This window comes from Hyperolius riggenbachi, chromosome 2, assembly GCF_040937935.1.
Source record: "Hyperolius riggenbachi isolate aHypRig1 chromosome 2, aHypRig1.pri, whole genome shotgun sequence".
Lineage (NCBI taxonomy): Eukaryota > Metazoa > Chordata > Amphibia > Anura > Hyperoliidae > Hyperolius > Hyperolius riggenbachi.
In genome coordinates, this window is record NC_090647.1 from 102,497,260 (window position 1) to 102,519,038 (window position 21,779).

Sequence of the window (21,779 nt, forward strand, 5' to 3'; positions counted from 1 at the left end):
TGCACGTTCCCAATTGCTTTAGATGGGTCTCACATTTCCTTTTTTATTGAACACTGATTTAATCACGATTATATTTCTTAAATGTTTCACAAAGGCCTTCAATGCCTATATGCTAAGTACACATTCCTGCAGAATGATCCCCGCTTATAGCGCAGAGACCTGATCCCTGGCACACAAAAGGCTGATGATTTTCTCTTTATGAGATCACCGCTCGTGTTTCTCCTACCCGAGCGCTGCCTGGCACTTATTTTTGATGATTTTTAATACCGTCCTACTATATTACAGATTTAATAGTCCTTATGAGCATGGAAAACTTTACTCAAGATGTGAAATCCTTTCAATACACTGAACAAAGCATTACAATAAAATATTACAGTAATAGGTAGGCAGCAGCTAGTGTGTGTGGTTTGGCTCCTTCGTGTCTTTGAAAGCCAGCTCTCAGGTCTTCCAGGCTTCTGTTTTTACAATGCCCTTGTGTCAGAAAGTAAGTTCTGAAGTATATGTCATCGAGGTTCCTGACTGACGAGCCATGCTTCGAGGACCTATAAGGATAACGCAAGAAAACATTGTAAAACTATTACCATATGTAGATTCACACCTATACATGCATAAATTCAAGGACTGCGATAAAACTCTAGAAAGGAATTAACTAGGCTGATGGATGGCTAGAGGGAGCAAGGTTTTTAAATAGTTTTCCAAACTGAGATCTCATGACTGTGAGATCTTGGCACAGCGAGTATTACTATTGGATACCTAGACACAGTTTAGCTAATTACAAGTGTTCTGTTCTGTTTCTGAGGAAGTGGGGTGAAGCCATAAGGGTGTGAAGGGATGCAGTAAATTTTACTTCCTGTGTATGAACCAATTAGACAAAGAGGAGAATTCTGGATATCTTTAACAACAAGCTGTATACCGGTTGCCACTGTTTTCCCCAAGCTTCCTACAAATAAAAAAGTTAAAGTTGCTACAGAATGATGTTGAAAGTTAATATTTTGTGGACTATAGTTACAAAATGTTTTTTACCAGTGATGATCTCTGTTGTACACACTTTTGCACTAAAGTGACACTTTAGGCTTGCTCCAGGAGAACTTACGTAACTAGGACTTGGAATAGACATAGACTCCCCAGTTTAACCAATTGAGGACCGCGGTGTTAAACTCCACTAGTGACCAGGCCATTTTTACTAAAATGGGCGACTGCAGCTTTAAGGCCTCACTGCAGGGCGTACAACTCAGCACACAAGTGATCCCCCCCATTTTCTCCTCACCAACAGAGCTTTCTGTTGGTGGGGTCTGATCGCTCCCCCAGTGTTTATTTTTTTTTTTTTTGACAAATACTTTTGTTATTATTTTTATAATAAAATTGCCTATTTAGTTATTATTTTTAATGCCCACCCTCCCTCCCCCGCCAGCCAATCACAGTGATCGGCTGTCATAGGCATCAGCCTATGACAACCAATCACTTCTAAGCCTCTGAAAGGGGACAGCCATGTCACACGGCTATCCCCAGTACAGCGCTGTCTTAGATCACAACGCTGTACAATGTTATTAGATGGCGGTTTCGACGCTGGGAGACTGATGACAGAGTTCGGCTCCATCATTCAAGTGGGGATGCAAGCGCATCGGCGCACGATCCCCTGCAAAGTACATTCCTAGCCATTCCTGGGGTTGCCGCGGTGCTCACGCCAATCGGCGTGTAGCAGTCGTAAGGCAGTTAAAGTATCATCCAGCAGCTGGAAAACTGGCATAATATATTGTAGCCTATGGGCTAGTGGGGACATCTGCTCTTATTAAAAGTTCTGGTAAACTGCTGTACCCTATGCAAACACTGCACGTATTGCTAAAGCATCTTAATGAACATGGACTTCAAAAAGCTTTTGCTTTTTAATCTTGAGACGCAGAAAGTTAGAATAAGTATAGATAGACTCCAGCTTCTTTAAAGTCATGGGGGGAGGGGTGGGGGGGGGTTGAATATGCCAAATATCAGAAGGTATAACCTGCACTGTCTGTTTAGACATGTGAGAGACTGTCTTCTAGACACAGACTTTTGCATGAATGAAATCGGGACACAAGGAAATATGGGCGCCTGTTTTCCTTAATCAAATTATCATTAATATCTACCGATAGTCTTCATTTTTAAAGTGTGAATAGTGTAAATGATCAGAATAAAAAATATCGGTATATACTAATGATATTTTACTACAACTTATCCTAACCCTACTCTCACACAGAACGATACATTTTTAAACGATAACTTTCAAAAATGAATAATTTGTAAAAATAAAACATTAAAAAAAGTAAAAAACTATAACATTTTGATTTTCAAAACAATGAAAAATTTCAAAAACTATAACGATGTCATTTTTAAAAATGATAATTATCAAGCGCCCAATTTTCTGCTTTGGCTGCCTAATAGCTGATATTTGCATTAGCGCCTATGGGGCTCCCAAGTCGCCAATTAGTTGATGAGCGCCCAAATTTCCTGTTTCCGACTTTTCTCCAATCTAGCTTTAGAAAGATTGATAGCTGAGCCTTGGCTCTTGACAAACACGGAGGTTGGTAAGTGCTCAATGCCAAGCAGCAGCACCTGGCTTATGAATGGCTGCAGGTAAAGCCTCTTGGCAGGTTTAAGAGCACAGTGCAAATGCATCTGCAGTACCAGAGATAGCAGAATCAGAATCAGAATCAATTTATTTCGCCAAGTGCAGCGGTTGCCACACCCGGAATTATTTGTGGTACACATTGGCATGGAGCATAGTGCAAGAACAACAACAACAACCACAACAACATCATCAGAACATAACTAGCAAGTAGCAATACAGAAATGCATTGAAGGACAGATGCAGGCATTGAAAACAAGTACATGTGCAAAATGAACAGACGTAGAACGTAGCAGCTGGTCCTGCTATTTGTTTAATTAGTCCTAGGTGCAAGTACTAATGAAATGAAGAATCGCCCCAGGTTAAGTATATACAGGCTATCTAGGTCTGGGTGACAGACCTGCTATTTAGCTTTGCTGTGTGCATGGCTCGAGTTCAGAAGGCGCACTGCTTGGGGGAAAAAGGAGTTTCTATGTCTGGAGGTTTTGGTGGAAATAGCTCTATAGCGGTGGTCGGAGTGACCGCCGGGGTGGAGGGGGTCTTGCGTAATCCTATTTGCCCTTGTTCTCAGCCTGGAAGCATGGAGGAGGTCCAGTGGTGGCAAGGGTGTACCGATAATTCTTTCTGCGGCATTGATAACTCTATGTAGTCTGTACTTGTCGCTTGTGGTGGCGCCGCTATACCAGACGATGATGGAGGAGCACAGGATAGACTCAATGGTGGCAGTGTAGAAGCTTGACATCAGCTCCTGCGGCATGCCAAACTTCCTTAGCTGTCTTAGGAAGAACAGCCGTTGCTGAGCCTTCTTTTGGCATTTAGTGGTGTTTTCCCTCCATCTCAGGTCATTGGTGATGGTAGTGCCCAATAACCGAACACTTGATACTCTGGTGACCTCTGTCCCTGCGATGAAGATCGGGTTAAGTGGGGGAGGGCGCTTCCTGAAATCCACAACCAGCTCCACAGTCTTTGCAGCATTAAGGACGAGCAAGAGCTGAAACCAACTACACTGCTCACAATCCTATTTACTTTTTCTCCAAAGTTTTTTTCCTGATTGATATTTTCATATCTTATAAATAAAATGCCTCGTATGCCACCAGCAAGCAAGAAAATATTTTTTTTAGGAAGAAAATACAAATTTCGACAGTACTTCACCTACTTTTTCTTTGTGGTATGCTGTGGAGCAACTCTGGGAAGGGTGGAGATTAGAGAAACTTCAAATAGAAGACCTCAGATCTGAGAGTACAAAAATGGAAGGGGGGTTGGAGGGGAATTTCTTATTTTTCCTTTTATAACTTTGTATCATTATTGTTTATTATTTTTATATCATGTCACCACTCACCATTGGGCAACATATCTCATACCTGTGTTTGAATAGCACTTTTATTTTTTATTTTCAGTATTACTTTAACATTTTTAAGACCAGTTTTATGAATACATTTGGAGCCAGTGCCTCCTGTCATGCTGCCCCTACACTTTGGAACTCCTCGTCACACCTCATCTATTCCTGGAGGCATTTAAGTCTAAACTGAAAAGTCACTGTAATAAATAGCAAGGAGGCAGCTGCGGCGAACCACGCTGCCACCGCAGCTGCCTCTACCTCCCTAACGAGTGGTGCTCCCGTGCCTCGGACATCTAGCACGCCGAGGACGGGTCTGCACATAGGGTCGCATTGACACGTGCGCGCGCACACCGTCGCAACCTTTATGCGGCAAGGAGACGCATCAGCTGACCTGCGGGTCGGCTGACGTCACGCCAGGCGTCCGCTGCTGCTAATTGGCTGGGCGTAGGGGGGCGTGCCTCAGGGTCTCTTCGGGCTCTTAAGCCCGGAGGAGTCAGTGGCAACTTGTCTGCTGTTGCGAATGCCTCGTGTTAGCGCTCAAACCTTAGATAGTTCCGGTGTGCTTTGATCCGGGAGGAAACCGGGGATTTCACACAAGATAGGAATTATTCTATAGTTATTAGTGACTTTATTACTGTGTTATTTTCTGTGTATGACTCTGGCTTGCTCTGACCAATCTCTGCTCGCTGATTCTGTACTTTTGCCCATCTGATCTTGTTGCCGACCCTGCCTGAATACCGTTCTGCCTCTGTCTTCTGATTCTGTACCTTTGCCCATCTGATCTTGTTTCCAACCCTGCCTGAATATCGTTCTGCCTCTGCCTTCTGTATTTGTACCTGATCTGCCTGTCTGTTGCCGAATCGATTAGTCTGACCCAGTGCTGCTCGTAATGGAAAAATCTACGCTTACGGATCATTACGCGTAATTTTACGCTATTACGCATTACGCAATTACGGTTACGGCGTAGGAAATTATCTACGGTACATCACCGTAATTACGCGTAAACGTACGCAATTACGCGTAAGGATACCGTAATGAAGGCGCTTACACTACGATGTTACGCGTAGTGCCGTAATACCCATTAATGCGTATTTTTTGACGCATGCGGACGATATGTACGCAATAGCCGTCAATGTGACAGTTATTGCGTACATATCATTCTTATGCGTCAAAACGTACGCATATACTGAAGGGCGGGAGAAGATACTATTGGTTGCTTAGGATCTTGACTGATTGGCTACTCTTAGAAAATGGGAGATTTTACGTTAGTAATTACGCGTAAAATTACGCGTAAGTGTTCGTAAAATTACGCATGCCTAGCAATTACGGTAGACAGTGTAATTACGATACCACTTACGGTAAATTACATTGAATTACGATGCGTAATTACGCTCATGCGTAATTTCGGCCCAGCACTGGTCTGACCCCTCTACTCTCACCAGGGAGCCCTTGTCTCTGGTGAGGGGCTCAGTACTGTTAGTACCCACCAGCTCCTCTGGTGAGGTGTTGCTAAACCTAGCAGTACTTACTGTTTGCACCAATCACTACACACAGTGCAATAAAGTGTGACTAAGGTCACGTTACTTCCTTTGTGTTGCTATATTTGTATTATCAGTGATTCTGCAGATCACCATATAATTAGATATAGTATCTGCATTTTTTGGTGATACTGCAGATCACCGAATAATCAGAACTCTGTATTTGCTGACACCAATCGTTACAGTCACCTGTTTAGTCTGGCATTTATGAACACTTAATTATATCCTCTGTAACTATGCAACATATTTATGCGCTTTGAGTCTAATGGGACAAAATGGTTTTACAAATGTTTTCGTACTGATATGTAAGTCGGACAGGCAGCATGGCCATTATGGGCAAAGCAGGCATGTGTCAGTTCTGTGACAAAGACACAAACTGTCCAATCATCGGTCAAGTCCAAATTTTGGACAGAGGCGCCAGGCAGGTTAAAATGATCTAAAAACAACTAAAAAGGAGGAGTACAGGTGGACTTACCTCCTGAAATGATGGACAATCGAGATTGTTCAAATCGCAAATAACAATTTATTTTGGCACTCCGCAACGCGTTTTGCAGGTATAACCCGCTTCATCAGGCAAGGAGTGCAAGCTCAAAAAGGTCCAATAGTGGCAATGCGCCTCTATCGGTCCAGTCCAGGAGAGAGGTGTTGGGGAGTCCTGCAGACATTTCTGCACTGTCTTCTAGTGCTCAATGTGGCTGTGATACCCCAGAACGCACTCTTCCTGTGTGCCTGGCTGGTGCTCAGTATGTGCCTGGTTGGCCTGTGCCCAGAAACAGCTCTGTCTTATGGGCAACATACACCACCTAAAGGCTCATTTATTTTTAGTACAGCTGCATTTTTGTTCCCAAATTGTGGAAAAAAATCAACAACTGGTTTCTGGTGGTTATGACAACACACTGCGACCTTGGAGGTGGCTGGTCATAGGAAAGAAGCCTGACCCCGCAATGTTAGCTTAGATTTATTTAGACTTCTTCTTAGTCAAACAAAACAGGTAGAGCGCCAACAAAATTAAACATCTGTAATACTCATATTTTCCTAATTTAAAAAATAAAAATAAATCCTTTTATTTTTAGTTCTAAATAAAACAAATAAACAAAAATGAAAAGAGGAATACGATGAAATGTGATACGAATATTATACAACTTCAGCCACAAATTATTGGATGCATGATAATGAATCATTTTTAGCAACAGATTAAAGTACAAATTAAAATGATGGCAGATAAGCATTTGCCGCAGATCAAGTAACTGCATGCAAGATGTCTAGACACCCGCTATGGGGGCTTACAGAATAACAATGATATTAATGTTGCACATTAAGACTTACTACGTACAGTCATACTGAAACCTTAGCAGAAATTCCAGCACACAAACCTATACAACAAGATATAATCTCAGCAGAAGCCACTGACTGGAGAAAAGCAAAACAAACTCCTACGTAGCTAGAAGCAGCAATCTATTCTCACAAGATCTGTATCCACCAGCACTCCTACTGACTGAACAGTTTCACAATAAATAATAAACACCTCAACGTTCAAGCCTTTATGTGTGACAAATTAAGTAAATTTGGGGTTAATGCATACTCATTTGTGTTTTAAAGTGATTTTTGCTTTGAAATGTACTTTTGTATGTGTTTACAAATAGAGTTGGGCCGAACCTCCGATTTTAGGTTTGCGAACATCCGCGGAAGGTTCGGTTCGCGTTAAAGTTCGCGAACCGCAATAGACTTCAATGGGGATGCGAACTTTGAAAAAAAAAAATTATGCTGGCCACAAAAGTGATGGAAAAGATGTTTCAAGGGGTCTAACACCTGGACAGGGGCATGGCGGAGTGGGATACACGCCAAAAGTCCCCGGGAAAAATCTGGATTTGACGCAAAGCAGCGTTTTAAGGGCAGAAATCACATTGAATGCTAAATGACAGGCCTAAAGTGCTTTAAAACATCTTGCATGTGTATACATCAATCAGGTAGTGTAATTAAGGTACTGCTTCACACTGACACACCAAACTCACCGTGTAACGCACCGCAAACAGCTGTTTGTGTAGTGACGGCCGTGCTGGACTGGTGCGCACCATGGCGAGAGTGCAGGTTTTGGTATGCAGTGGCGGGTTCACTGAACAGGTATACAGTGGCGTGTTCACTGAACAGAACAGGTATACAGTGGCGGGTCCACTGAACAGTACAGGTATACAGTGGCGGGTTCACTGAACACAACAGGTATGCAGTGGCGGGTTCACTGAACAGAACCGGTATACAGTAGCGGCTCCACTGAACAGAACAGGTATGCAGTGGCGGGTTCACTGAACAGTACAGGTATACAGTGGTGGGTTCACTGAACAGAACAGGTATACAGTAGCGGGTCCACTGAACAGAACAGGTATGCAGTGGCGGGTTCACTGAACAGTACAGGTATACAGTGGCGGGTTCACAGAACAGGTATGCAGTGGCAGGTTCACTGAACAGAACAGGTATGCAGTGGCGGGTTTACTGAACAGGTATACAGTGGCGTGTTCACTGAACAGAACATGTATACAGTGGCGGGTCCACTGAACAGAACAGGTATGCAGTGGCGGGTTCACAGAACAGGTATGCAGTGGCAGGTTCACTGAACACAACAGGTATGCAGTGGCGGGTTCACTGAACAGGTATACAGTGGCGGGTCCACTGAACAGAACAGGTATGCAGTGGCAGGTCCACTGAACACAACAGGTATGCAGTGGTGGGTTCACAGAACAGGTATGCAGTGGTGGGTTCACAGAACAGGTATGCAGTGGTGGGTTCACAGAACAGGTATGCAGTGGCAGGTTCACTGAACAGGTATGCAGTGGTGGGTACACTGAACAGGTATGCAGTGGTGGGTTCACTGAACAGGTATGCAGTGGTGGGTTCACAGTACAGGTATGCAGTGGTGGGTTCACAGAACAGGTATGCAGTGTTGGGTTCACTGAACAGGTATGCAGTGGTGGGTTCACAGTACAGGTATGCAGTGGTGGGTTCACAGAACAGGTATGCAGCCAGGAACAAGCTAAGCCTAACTAATCTTTCCCTATGAGAGACAGTCTGCAGCAGCTCGCCCTACTCTCACTAATGCAGGCACACGAGTGACCGTAATGGCCGCCGCTGCCTGCGGGGGTGGGGCTCCAGGGGCTAGTGTAGCCTAATTGGCTACACTGGGCCTGCTGACTGTGATGTAGAGGGTCAAAGTTGACCCTCCATGTGCATTATGGGGCGAACTGAACTTCCGCAAAGGTTCGCCTGCGGGACGTGAACGCGAACCACGGAAGTTCGCATGGAACCGTTCGCAGGCGAACCGTTCGGCCCAACTCTATTTACAAATGTGTTTTACATTAACCACTTTGAAACCCTTGCTACGCTTATCTACTCCCCACAGAACTTCACCTGGAGCTCAGGGGAGTAGATAGGCGTACTTGTGGTAAACAGTGTGCTGTATGCCCAATATGCTACCTGATTATGTATATAGGGTCTAATTTTAACCATGACAAGGGAGAGAATAGATTTTGTGGTGTTTGACAACTGAGGGCTAAGTCATGTGATTGTTTTTACTGGAAAACTGAATGAAAAGCAATAAAACTGTTATTTTCATATACTCTGTACCCCCAAATAAAAAAACCAAAAGTGACAGCATTGAGAATACATAAATAGTTACCCTAGGGACTTCGCTTTTAAAATATGTATGCCATGAGAGTGTGTTACTGTTAATCATGAAGATATGGGCTTTTAATTACTGATAGAGTACAATGAGAAAACAAAAAACACAAACCAGAAACTATTATCGCCATACATTGTACTAGGAACATTATTTAAATGTTGAGATAACCAGGACAAATGAGCAAATACAATGTGTGGGTTTTACCTATGGTAACATTGTTTATTTGAAAACTATAGTGGATGGAAATGGAGAAATAGTGTATTTTACTTTTTTTTTTCTTATTTTCCCCTTTAAAATGCACAGATAATGACATAATTACTAAAAGCAAATATCACCCTCACAAAGCATAATTTGTGGCAAAGAAAACAAGATATAGATCATTTACATCTGATGAGTAGCAATAAAGTTATTGGTGAATGAATGGGAGGAGCGCTGAAATGTGAAAATTGCTTTGGTTTTTAAGCAAAAAACCCTGTGATGCTGAAGTGGTTAAACTGGTGATGTGCCTACATACCATGGGTATAACAATCCCTGAGGCCTGGAACTCACTGCAGTGCTTTTTTCAGCGTTTAGGGAGCGCTTTAAATCACTAGCGATTTCCTTAAACGCTCTGACAATGTAAATAAATGTAACAAATTCCACAGTAGCGATTGCGATGAGCAAAATCGCTGTCGCAGGAAATGCAGCATTTTGGGAGCGTTTGCGCTTCAAAGTAAGGTATTGAAGCGCCGGTAAATCGCTCATGAATCACATAATAGTGGTTTGTGTGTGATTTTAAATTACTGTAAACTGTAAAAAAAAAAATATAATAATTTGAAAGGACCAATCAGAATTAAAATTGCTAATAGCAAATCGCTATCACAATCGCTTTCCAAAAAGCTTACACTTTTTAAAATCGCTAGCAAAATCGCAGGAAAACACTCATGAAATTGCTTACAAAACGCTAGCAATTTGCAATTTGTAGTTAGTTCCATGCCTGAGGACTAGGACCCACCAGAGCGTTTTTTTTTTGGAGCATTTAAGGATCGCTTTCAATCGCTAGTGATTTCCCTAAACGCTCTGCCAATGTAAATGGTGGGACAGATTTCACTAGAGCGATTGCGATTAGACAAATCGCAATCGCAGGACATGCAGCATTTTGAGAGCGTTTCCATTCGAATCTATTGTATAGGAACAGGGGAATCACTCCCAAAATCGCTTGCAAAACACTACCACAAATTGCTAGTGATTGCAATAGTGCTTTGTAGTGGGTTCCAGGCCTTAGATCGTATGCATTTGCAGGGTCCTCCCTTCCCTAGTGTATTCAACATGATTGTGTGCGCCTTTCCTATTACAGCCTAGTACTTGTATTACTGGGGCTACCTAACCACCCCAAAATTGCATGATCATATATGTTGTACCCTGTTTGCCTTGTATAGCTTTGTCCTATGTTGTGTAACCTTGTTACGTCTGTCATCCTTTGCATCATTGTATAGTGATGAGAACAAATTTCAAATAATCGTAATTTCTCATTGTAATTTGCAATTACGATGCAAGATCGTAATGCGAAAATACGGGGGAAATCGTAATTAATTTTGTTTGTAAACATACATGGTATCGTTACCAAAATTGCTACGTATGGTTTCCTCCTTTGCATTTTTAAAATCGATTTTCTCAAAACCGACAAGGTCATTATTACGTATCATGAATGTTGAGGATGACATAAAGGTGATTTGCATTTCATGCCTGCTGGTGACCGGACTTTATTTTGCTCTGTTTCACAATTGATGTTTGGTCTGGAGGCACAGTACTGCACCTGATACCCTCAAAGGTCTACCCAGTCATCTAGTGTTCGATCTTTTCTTGTCTCCCACCCATATAATCCATTTTGCCTTTTTACCCCAAAACCACTGGATTGTAAAATATTTAAGTAAACAATGCAATGTAATGTAATTGCACTATATAATGTGTATTATGCATTACTAATTATCTGGGAATTTATGCAGAAAAACTAGGGGCTAAATGAATGCAAACAATGCAGAAATATTCTTATGGAACTAGTTGAAATCAGAACTGCACTGCACTTGCCGAAACTCAGAATGCTCAAAGTAGAGGATATGACATAGATAAAGAGAACTGGACTTCTTCCAAATCGGTGGATTCTGTACCATTCTCACTGCCTTATCTTCATGCACCTTCTGTTTCACAGCATCCATAATTTGCACAAGAGCATATACACCAGCAGCATCCAACTGTAGGTCTGACAGCCTCTGAGGAATACTCTGGAGTGATGAAACAAAGATCACTGACTGGGGTATTGAGGCTACCCATTCTGGTAAAAGCAGCAGATTTCTGGCAGCACTACAGGACAATTACTTGACTCAAATGGTAATGGAACCAACTAGGGGGAATGCGTTACTGGATCTGATCATTTCTAATAGACCAGATAATGTATCAAATGTGCAGGTTCAAGAACATTTGGGAAATAGTGATCACAACATGATAACGTTTGATCTGGTCACTGATAGGCCACGGGGCAGTGGGAACACTAAAACTATGAATTTTAGAAAAGCAAAGTTCAATCAACTTAGGCAGGCACTAAGTTTGGTGAACTGGGATAATGTACTACAAGGGGAGGACACTGAAGGGAAATGGCAAGCTTTTAAACTTATTCTCAATCAATATTGTAGCATGTATATCCCATATGGAAACAAAATGTCTAGGAATAAAAAAAGGCCTCTATGGGTGAATGGAAAGGTTAGAGATAAAATGAAGAGTAAAAAGAATGCCCATAAGGTCCTAAAACAGGAGGGGACCGAGGCTGCACTAAGCAATTATAAGGAGTGCAATAAAAATTGTAAAAAAGAAATTAGGCTGGCAAAGATCGAAGCTGAAAATCAAATCGCTAGGGATATCAAATCTAACCCAAAAAGTTTTACAAGTACATCAACTCTAAAAAAAGAAAGGTTGACTGACTGTATAGGACTCCTAAAGCATGAGGGTGGGAACTCAATGGTGGATGACCAAGGTAAGGCAGAGTTATTAAATGCTTTCTTTGCTTCTGTCTTCACAAAGGAAACAGCACTGTTGCAAATTACAGATGCAGAAGAGTCTCAATCTTCCAACTGTAATATTAAATACTTAACGCAGGCAAGACTAAATAAATTAAAAACAGACAAGGCACCTGGCCCGGATGGCATGCATCCTCGGGTCCTAAGGGAATTAAGTTCAGTTATAGATAACCCTCTTTATCTTATCTTTTGTGACTCTCTTTCAACTGGCAGAGTCCCAGTGGATTGGCGTACAGCCCACGTTTTCCCATTATTTAAGAAGGGCAAAAAATCAGATCCAGGAAATTATAGACTTGTAAGCTTAACACCAGTTGTATGCAAACTATTTGAGGGGTTACTAAGAGATACTATACACGACTTCATAGTAGAAAATAATCTTATTTCTGAGCATCAACATGGGTTCACTAAAGACAGGTCCTGTTTGACTAACATCTTCAGCTTCTATGAGGTAGTGAATGCTAATGTGGATATTGGCAATGCTGTAGATGTGATATACTTGGACTTTGCAAAGGCCTTCGACACTGCTCCACACAAAAGTCTGGTGCAAAAGTTGAGGATGCAAGGATTGGGGAAGAGTCTGTGTGCATGGATAGGGAACTGGCTAATGGACAGAAAACAAAGAGTTGTGGTCAATGGAACATACTCAAAATGGGAGACTGTTAGCAGTGGGGTCCCACAGGGGTCTGTACTGGGTCCAGTGCTCTTCAATTTATTTATTAACCACTTCGCATCCAGACCTTGTTTTCAACATATTGACCAGAGCAGTTTTGACAGTTTAGCTATTTCCCTATTTAATCAGAAATAACTTTGTCCCTACTTATGACACAGAAATGAAATATATATTGTTTTTTTCAAGACAAACTAGGCTTTCATAGTATGCCATTTTTTCCCTCAAACAATTTTGCTTTCTATGAATTTTAATGGTAAAACAAAGAAAAAAATAGAAAAAACATGTATTTCTCAGTTTTACCAATTCCCGTTTAAAAATAAAAAGTGCTACTGTAGATAAAAAACACACATTTTGTTTGGCTGTTTCTACTGTTTATCACAAAACTTAAATTATGTTCCTGTCACAATTTATGGTGAAGATATTTGATTCTGAAATAATGCTACAGAGTGTGTTTTTCACTATGAATGAGAAAATAAAAGTATTTTTAATGGTAAAAATCAATGTCATTAGCTCAGGCAACTTATATTCCCGTTCACCAATTAGTCCTGCATCAGATAGTGCCAGAAATGTGCACAGGAGCAAGCCCAATCCTGCACAGCACTGCTTCAATACAGGTCAGTAGATTCTACTGACCTGTGGCTTAGATTAAGTCCCAGAGGACGTATATCTACTGACCTGTGGACGAAGTGGTTAATGACCTAGTACAGGGGTCGGCAACCCGCGGCTCCGGAGCCGCAAGCGGCTCTTTTTCCCCTTTGCCGCGGCTCAGTCCCGGCTCCGGTGCTGCAGGGCTGCCCATTCTGACACTACACCGGTAGTGGGTGTCAGTGGTTGCGGCGCGTGTGTGACGTTTGCGCGTGTGACGTCACGTGTGCTGCCGCTGGCCGGCAGCCTATCAGAGAGGCCGCCAGACCAGTGCAGGGCTTCGGGCGGCCATTTTCCCGTAGCCCTGCAGTGTAGTGCAGGCAGGACGTGACGTCGGGAAGGAAGAGGAGCCGACGGAGTTGCGCGCCACAAGGAGGTCGGGACCGGAGGTCGGGACAGGAGGAGATCGTGACAGGAGGTCTTCTTACTAGGTGAGTAAATGGGGTTTTCTTTTCAGATCTGCTGAAGGATTTGTGCATATTGGGGTCATTTCTGCTGAAGGATTTGTGCATATTGGGGTCATTTCTGCTGAAGGATTTGTGCATATTGGGGTCATTTCTGCTGAAGGATTTGTGCATATTGGGGTCATATTTGCTAATGATTTGTGCATATTGGGGTCATATCTGCTAACGATTTGTGCATATTGGGGGTCATTTCTGCATATTGGGGACATATCTGCTAACGATTTGTGCATATTGGGGACATATCTGATAACGATTTGTGCATATTGGGGGTCATTTCTGCATATTGGGGAAATATCTGCTAACAATTTGTGCATATTGGGGACATATCTGATAACGATTTGTGCATATTGGGGGTCATTTCTGCATATTGGGGAAATATCTGCTAACGATTTGTGCATATTGGGGACATATCTGATAACGATTTGTGCATATTGGGGACATATCTGCTAACGATTTGTGCTTATTGGGGTTATATCTGCATATTGGGGACATATCTGCTAACGATTTGTGCATATTGGGGACATATCTGATAACGATTTGTGCATATTGGGGACATATCTGCTAACGATTTGTGCATATTGGGGACATATCTGCTAACGATTTGTGCATATTGGGGGTCATTTCTGCATATTGGGGACATATCTGCTAACGATTTGTGCATATTGGGGACATATCTGATAACGATTTGTGCTTATTGGGGTTATATCTGCATATTGGGGACATATCTGCTAACGATTTGTGCATATTGGGGACATATCTGCTAACGATTTGTGCATATTGGGGACATATCTGCTAACGATTTGTGCATATTGGGGACATATCTGCTAACGATTTGTGCTTATTGGGGTTATATCTGCATATTGGGGACATATCTGCTAACGATTTGTGCATATTGGGGACATATCTGCTAACGATTTGTGCATATTGGGGACATATCTGCTAACGATTTGTGCATATTGGGGACATATCTGCTAACGATTTGTGCATATTGGGGACATATCTGATAACGATTTGTGCATATTGGGGGTCATTTCTGCATATTGGGGACATATCTGCTAACGATTTGTGCATATTGGGGACATATCTGATAACGATTTGTGCTTATTGGGGTTATATCTGCATATTGGGGACATATCTGCTAACGATTTGTGCATATTGGGGTCATATCTGCTAACGATTTGTGCATATTGGGGACATATCTGCTAACGATTTGTGCTTATTGGGGTTATATCTGCATATTGGGGACATATCTGCTAACGATTTGTGCATATTGGGGACATATCTGCTAACGATTTGTGCATATTGGGGACATATCTGCTAACGATTTGTGCTTATTGGGGTTATATCTGCATATTGGGGACATATCTGCTAACGATTTGTGCATATTGGGGACATATCTGATAACGATTTGTGCTTATTGGGGTTATATCTGCATATTGGGGACATATCTGCTAACGATTTGTGCATATTGGGGACATATCTGCTAACGATTTGTGCATATTGGGGACATATCTGCTAACGATTTGTACTTATTGGGGTTATATCTGCATATTGGGGACATATCTGCTAACGATTTGTGCATATTGGGGACATATCTGCTAACAATTTGTGCATATTGGGGACATATCTGCTAACGATTTGTGCTTATTGGGGTTATATCTGCATATTGGGGACATATCTGCTAACGATTTGTGCATATTGGGGACATATCTGATAACGATTTGTGCATATTGGGGACATATCTGCTAACGATTTGTGCTTATTGGGGTTATATCTGCATATTGGGGACATATCTGCTAACGATTTGTGCATATTGGGGACATATCTGCTAACGATTTGTGCATATTGGGGACATATCTGCTAACGATTTGTGCATATTGGGGACATATCTGCTAACGATTTGTGCTTATTGGGGTTATATCTGCATATTGGGGACATATCTGCTAACGATTTGTGCATATTGGGGTCATATCTGCATATTGGGGTCATATCTGCTAACAATTTGTGCATATTGGGGACATATCTGATAACGATTTGTGCATATGGGGGGCATATCTGCTAACGATTTGGGGTTATATCTGCATATTGGGGACATATCTGCTAACGATTTGTGCATATTGGGGTCATATCTGCATATTGGGGTCATATCTGCTAACGATTTGTGCATATTGGGGACATATCTGCTAACGATTTGTGCATATTTGGGACATATCTGCTAACAATTTGTGCTTATTGGGGTTATATCTGCATATTGGGGACATATCTGCTAACGATTTGTGCATATTGGGGTCATATCTGCTAACGATTTGTGCATATTGGGGACATATCTGCTAACGATTTGTGCATATTGGGGACATATCTGTTTTATAATGGTTTTGCGGCTCCCAGTTTTTTTTCTCTTTTCGGAAACGGGTCCAAGTGGCTCTTTCATTCTTAAAGGTTGCAGACCCCTGACCTAGTAGATGCAGTAGTGAGCAATGTTGCTATTTTTGCAGATGATACAAAATTGTGCAGAATCATCAACTCTCAGGAAGATAGTGTGATATTGCAACATAATCTGGATAGGATGGCTATATGAGCACATACATGGCAGATGAAATTCAATGTTGAAAAATGTAAAGTCATGCATTTTGGTCGTACCAATGGTCTAGCACCATACAAAATAAATGGGATACAGTTGGGGACATCAAACTTGGAGAAGGACTTAGGAGTACTCATCGACAACAAGTTAAATAATCGCACTCAATGCCAAGCCGCTGCAGCTAAAGCTAACAAAATGTTGGGATGCATTAAAAGGGAAATAAAAACTCGAGATGCTAGCATAATATTTCCCCTGTTTAACTCTCTAGTAAGGCCACATCTGGTATATGGTATTCAGTTCTGGGCACCACATTACAAAAAAGATATTGCAGTTTTAGAGTAGGTGCAAAGACGAGCAACAAAATTGATACGTGGGATGGAAGGTCTCACTTACCAAGAAAGGTTAGATAAACTGTGTTTATTTAGTCTAGAGAAAAGACGCCTTAGAGGGGATCTAATTAACATGTATAAATACATCAGAGGGCAATATAATAGCTTGGCGGATGAGATTTTTGTCCCTAGACCTTCTCAAAGGACTAGAGGACATGATCTGCGCATGGAGGAAAAACGTTTTAGCCATTTATTTAGGAAAGGGTTCTTTACAGTAAGTGTGATTAAGATGTGGAATGCATTGCCACAGGAAGTCGTTATGGCAAACTCTATACCTGCATTTAAAGGGGGCTTAGATGCTTTCCTTGCGTTGAAAGACATCCATGGCTACTACAATTGCTAGGTAATGCCTAATGATGTTGATCCAGGGATTTTATCTGATTTTATCTGATTGCCATCTGGAGTCGGGAAGGAATTTTTTTCCCTTTTGGGGCTAATTGGACCATGCCTTGTGGGGTTTTTTTTGCCTTCCTCTGGATCAACAGGGATATGTGAGGGAGTAGGCTGGTGTTGTACTTTGTTCTCTGGTTGAACTCGATGGACGTATGTCTTTTTTCAACCAAAATAACTATGTAACTATGTAACTATGTTTTTGGAACTAATGGTTTCAAAACTGTATGGCGTTGTAAAAGTGAGAATTTCAAAGAAAAATGCATGGTGCCTACAGTGAAACACGATGGTGGCAGTGTCCTTATGTAGGGCTGCATGAATGCTGCTGGTGTTGGGGAGCCGCACAAGAGCATATACACCAGCAGCATCCAACTGTAGGTCTGACGGCCTTTGAGGAAGTGGTGTTGTGTTGATATAAACCAGCGAGCATTCCACTGTAGATCTGATGGCCTCTGAGAAAGTGGCCATGTGTTAACATACACTAGCGAGCATCCCTCTGCAGATCTGGCTGCCTCTGAGGAAGTGACCTTGTGTTCTGTGAAACACAAGTTAGGTAGCCTCTTTCTGCTAACTAAAGTGTACAATATTATAATTTAATGGATAAAGACAGTATATATCTCAGCACCTTGTCATACACAACCATCGTTCTTCTGGGGCTCTGGGATTGGTATACCAAGGTTTATAGCATCCAAACACCCAAATAGATGGCGGCAGCAGTGGCAGAGTACTCGAATGGAGGGTGGCAGGTGAGTATCTTGCAAAACATACGCGGCCCGCAGCCTAGTGGGAATAGACACTGTCAGTTCTCATAGGCTAGCATTGATTCCGTTGCCATCCACTTTGCCCGGTCAATGCACAGAAAGTGCGCATCCACTATACCTGCTTTCTACCTGTTGGAACAAAGCAAATGCATCTTTTCCAAGCGGACTGATATGAACAGATCCAATTGCTTTGCATAGGATCTCTGTTCGCATCCTTTTGGATCCATTCCATTCAGTTCTGATAAAAATAACTTTTTCTGATAGTGTGAACCCAGCCTAAAAGGCAGAGGATCAGCTGGACAGCCAGGTAATTTGCACTGTTTTAAATAAATAAATATGGCAGCCACCATAACCCTCTCATTTCAGGTGACCACTATGACATCAGTGGCAGCAAGCACTACTTTTAGGTCCCATGATTATTATCATTTACAGTGAGATGCGAAAGTTTGGGCAACCTTGTTAATTTTCATGATTTTCCTGTATAAATTGTTGGTTGTTACGATAAAAAAGTTAGTTAAATATATCATATAGGAGACACACACAGTGATATTTGAAAAGCGAAATGAAGTTTATTGAATTTACAGAAAGTGCGCAATAATTGTTTAAACAAAATTAGGCAGATGCATAATTTTGGGCACCACAAAAAAAAGAAATGAAATAGATATTTAGTAGATCCTCCTTTTGCAGAAATTACAGCCTCTAAACACTTACGGTAGGTTCCAATGAGAGTCTGGATTCTGGTTGAAGGTATTTTGGACCATTCCTCTTTACAAAACATCTCTAGTTCATTCAGGTTTGATGGCTTCCGAGAATGGACAGTTCTCTTTAACTCACACCACAGATTTATTATTTTAAGTCTGGGGACTGAGATGGCCATTCCAGAACGCTCTACTTGTTCCTCTGCATGAATGCCTTAGTGGATTTTGAGCAGTATTTAGGGTCGTTGTCTTGTTGAAAGATCCTGCCCTGGGGCAGCTTCAGCTTTGTCACAGATTCCTGGACATTGGCCTCCAGAATCTGCTGATACTGAGTGGAATCCATGCGTCCCTCAACTTTGACGAAATTCCCAGTCCCTGCACTGGCCACACAGCCCCACAGCATGATGAAACCACCACCATATTTGACTGTAGGTAGCAGGTGTTTTTCTTGAAATGCTGTTCTGTTTTTTCTCATAATGTCCCTTGTTATTCCCCTAAACCATGATGGTGAACAATCTTTATCTTCAGGTCATTTGAGAGTTGTTTTCAGACCCCCATGTTGCTACTCTTCAGAGAAACTTAAAAGAGGAGGGAAACTTGCAATTGACCCCCTTAAATACTCTTTCCTATAATTGGATTAACCTGTGTATGTAGGTCAGGGGTCACTGAGCTTACCAAGCCAATTTGAGTTCCAATAATTAGTTCTACAGGTTTTGGAGTCAATAAAATTACAACAGTGCCCAAATTTATGCACCTACCTAATTTTATTTAAATTATTATTACACACTTTCTGTAAATGCAATAAACTTTATTTTACATCTCAAATATCACTGTGTGTGTCTCCTATATGATACATTTAACTGACATTTTTAATTGTAACAACCAACGTTTTATACAGGAAAATCATGAAAATTAACAAGGTTGCCCAAACTTTCGCATCCCACTGTATATAGCACTGACATCTTCCACAGGACTGTACAGAGTATATAGTCTTGTTACTTAACTGTCCCTCAGAGGGGCTCACAATCTAATCTCTACTATAGTCATATGTCTAATGTATTGTTAAGTGTATGTATCATAGACAAGGGCCAATTTGGGGGGAAGCCAATTAACTTATCTGTATGTTCTTGGGATGTGGGAGGAAACCGGAGTGCCCGGGGAAAGCCCACACAGACACGGCCTGGGCCAGATTTCTGGAAAGGCCATAATGGCCCGGGACTAGGGTGGCTGCAGCCAAAAGGGGCACCTGGACATTAATGAGGTGATATTACATATGAAAGAGGAGGCTGAAAATGGGGAGGAACACATTAAAAAGGGAAACTGATGCTCAAGGGAGCTGTTCATAAGAGAAAGGAAATTATGTCCAAGGACACATGGAAGAGGGGGCTGCACATGGAATGGGAGCCCTTCCCGTTCCATGTGCTGCTGCACAAAAAAAATAAACCACAACAAACTTGGCCTAGGGGCACAAATAGTATAAATATGGCCTTGGACACAGGGAGAACACACAAACTCCATGCAGATAGTTCCCTGACTGGGATTCAAACCAGGGACCCAGCACTGTAAGGTGAGAGCACTAACCACTATACCACCATGCTGCCCTAAATACTAGACTTGCTGCCTGCTATTGTACTGAACTTGCTGTAACAGCCTGACCAGGGAAAATGTGGAGCCATTTGAAATATTCGCCACTAGAAGTTGCGTTTGCAGACAATAGAATAATAGAAGTCAAGTTACATACCATACTTACTTTTTCACGTGACTGTAGCAGGGAGGAAATCAGACCCCAATTTACTTGCTAATCCTGGGCAGTCCGCTGTAAATCCCAAATATGGTCCACTTACTATATTTGACAGATTTAGTGATTCAAGTCCAGGTAACATCAAGCATATAAATCCGCTGTAAATCCCAAACTGATCCACTTACTATATTTTACAGATTTAGTGATTCAAGTCCAGGTAACATCAAGCATATAAATAATTTCAGGGAAATAAGAAAAAAAAAAAAAAGAACACTGCATGCATGAGCTGTTATAGATGTGAACACAAGTTCACTACCTTATGATTCACTTGATATAACCGTTCATACATCATGCTCCCCACCACAAGTAGTGTTTACTCGCACGGCCTTTACCTTGCATTACCCGGTCCTGGCATTGTGTCATATTATATAAAAATACTCTGCAGAGACGTGCAATTGTCTTGCATTGCAGCAATGACATCATATGACTAATTTCAGAACTCTTGTAAGAGGGGCTCTAATTGAATCCATCTGATATAATGAATGCGTCAAGAAATATCTACAAGGACTGTTTCTTGAAAGAAAAATTGAGTGCAAACAAACTAATTTGGATGATTAGTTAAGGATCGTAAAATGAATAAAGGAAAAGCTCCACATTTGCAGCGAAAGACTGAGGCTGAGAACACACTAAGCAGAAACGCTAGTGTTGAGGAAAACGCATCGTTTATGCGTATAATGTTAGTCAATGGGCCGCATAAAAAAGCATATAAATAACGCATATGCGTTCTCTATGCGTTTTGGCGTTTTTAAAAACGTTGGTTGTGTTGCATATTTTTTAAAAACGCATCTAAAACGCACATAATGAAAGTCAATGGTGACGCAGAGATATTGCATTTTAGTGTGTTTAGGGTAGGAACACAAAAGGCAGGATCACATATGCGTTTTCCACTATGTGCTATGGAAAATTCTGCCTAGTGTGTTCCTACCCTAAAAAAAAACGTTTTATGACGTATTTCCGCTTCTTGTTGACCTACTAGTAAATTGCATAAAACGAATATGTATTTTGTTTATGCGAGCCGCAAACGTATTCAAACGCACGCAAAAAAAATGCTGTAAACGCACAGAAAACACACTTAAAACACATTAAAAATGCACAAATGCACAAGGCAGAAAACGCGACCTTTCAAGTGTGCACCCAGCCTTAAAGGGACTCCGAGCAGTGCAGAAACTATGGAAAGATGCATA

At 41.7% G+C, this 21,779-nt stretch overlaps 1 long non-coding RNA gene across 1 annotated transcript in view; it reads right to left on the bottom strand.

Moving 5' to 3' along the window:
• Positions 1-286: 286 nt before the first annotated feature.
• The window catches only part of LOC137543998 (uncharacterized), a 63,523-nt gene continuing 42,030 nt past the window's right edge, over positions 287-21,779 (bottom strand). The window contains exon 4 of the long non-coding RNA XR_011025693.1: positions 287-542. This is a non-coding gene — a long non-coding RNA (uncharacterized lncRNA). The remainder of the gene's footprint in view (positions 543-21,779) is intronic.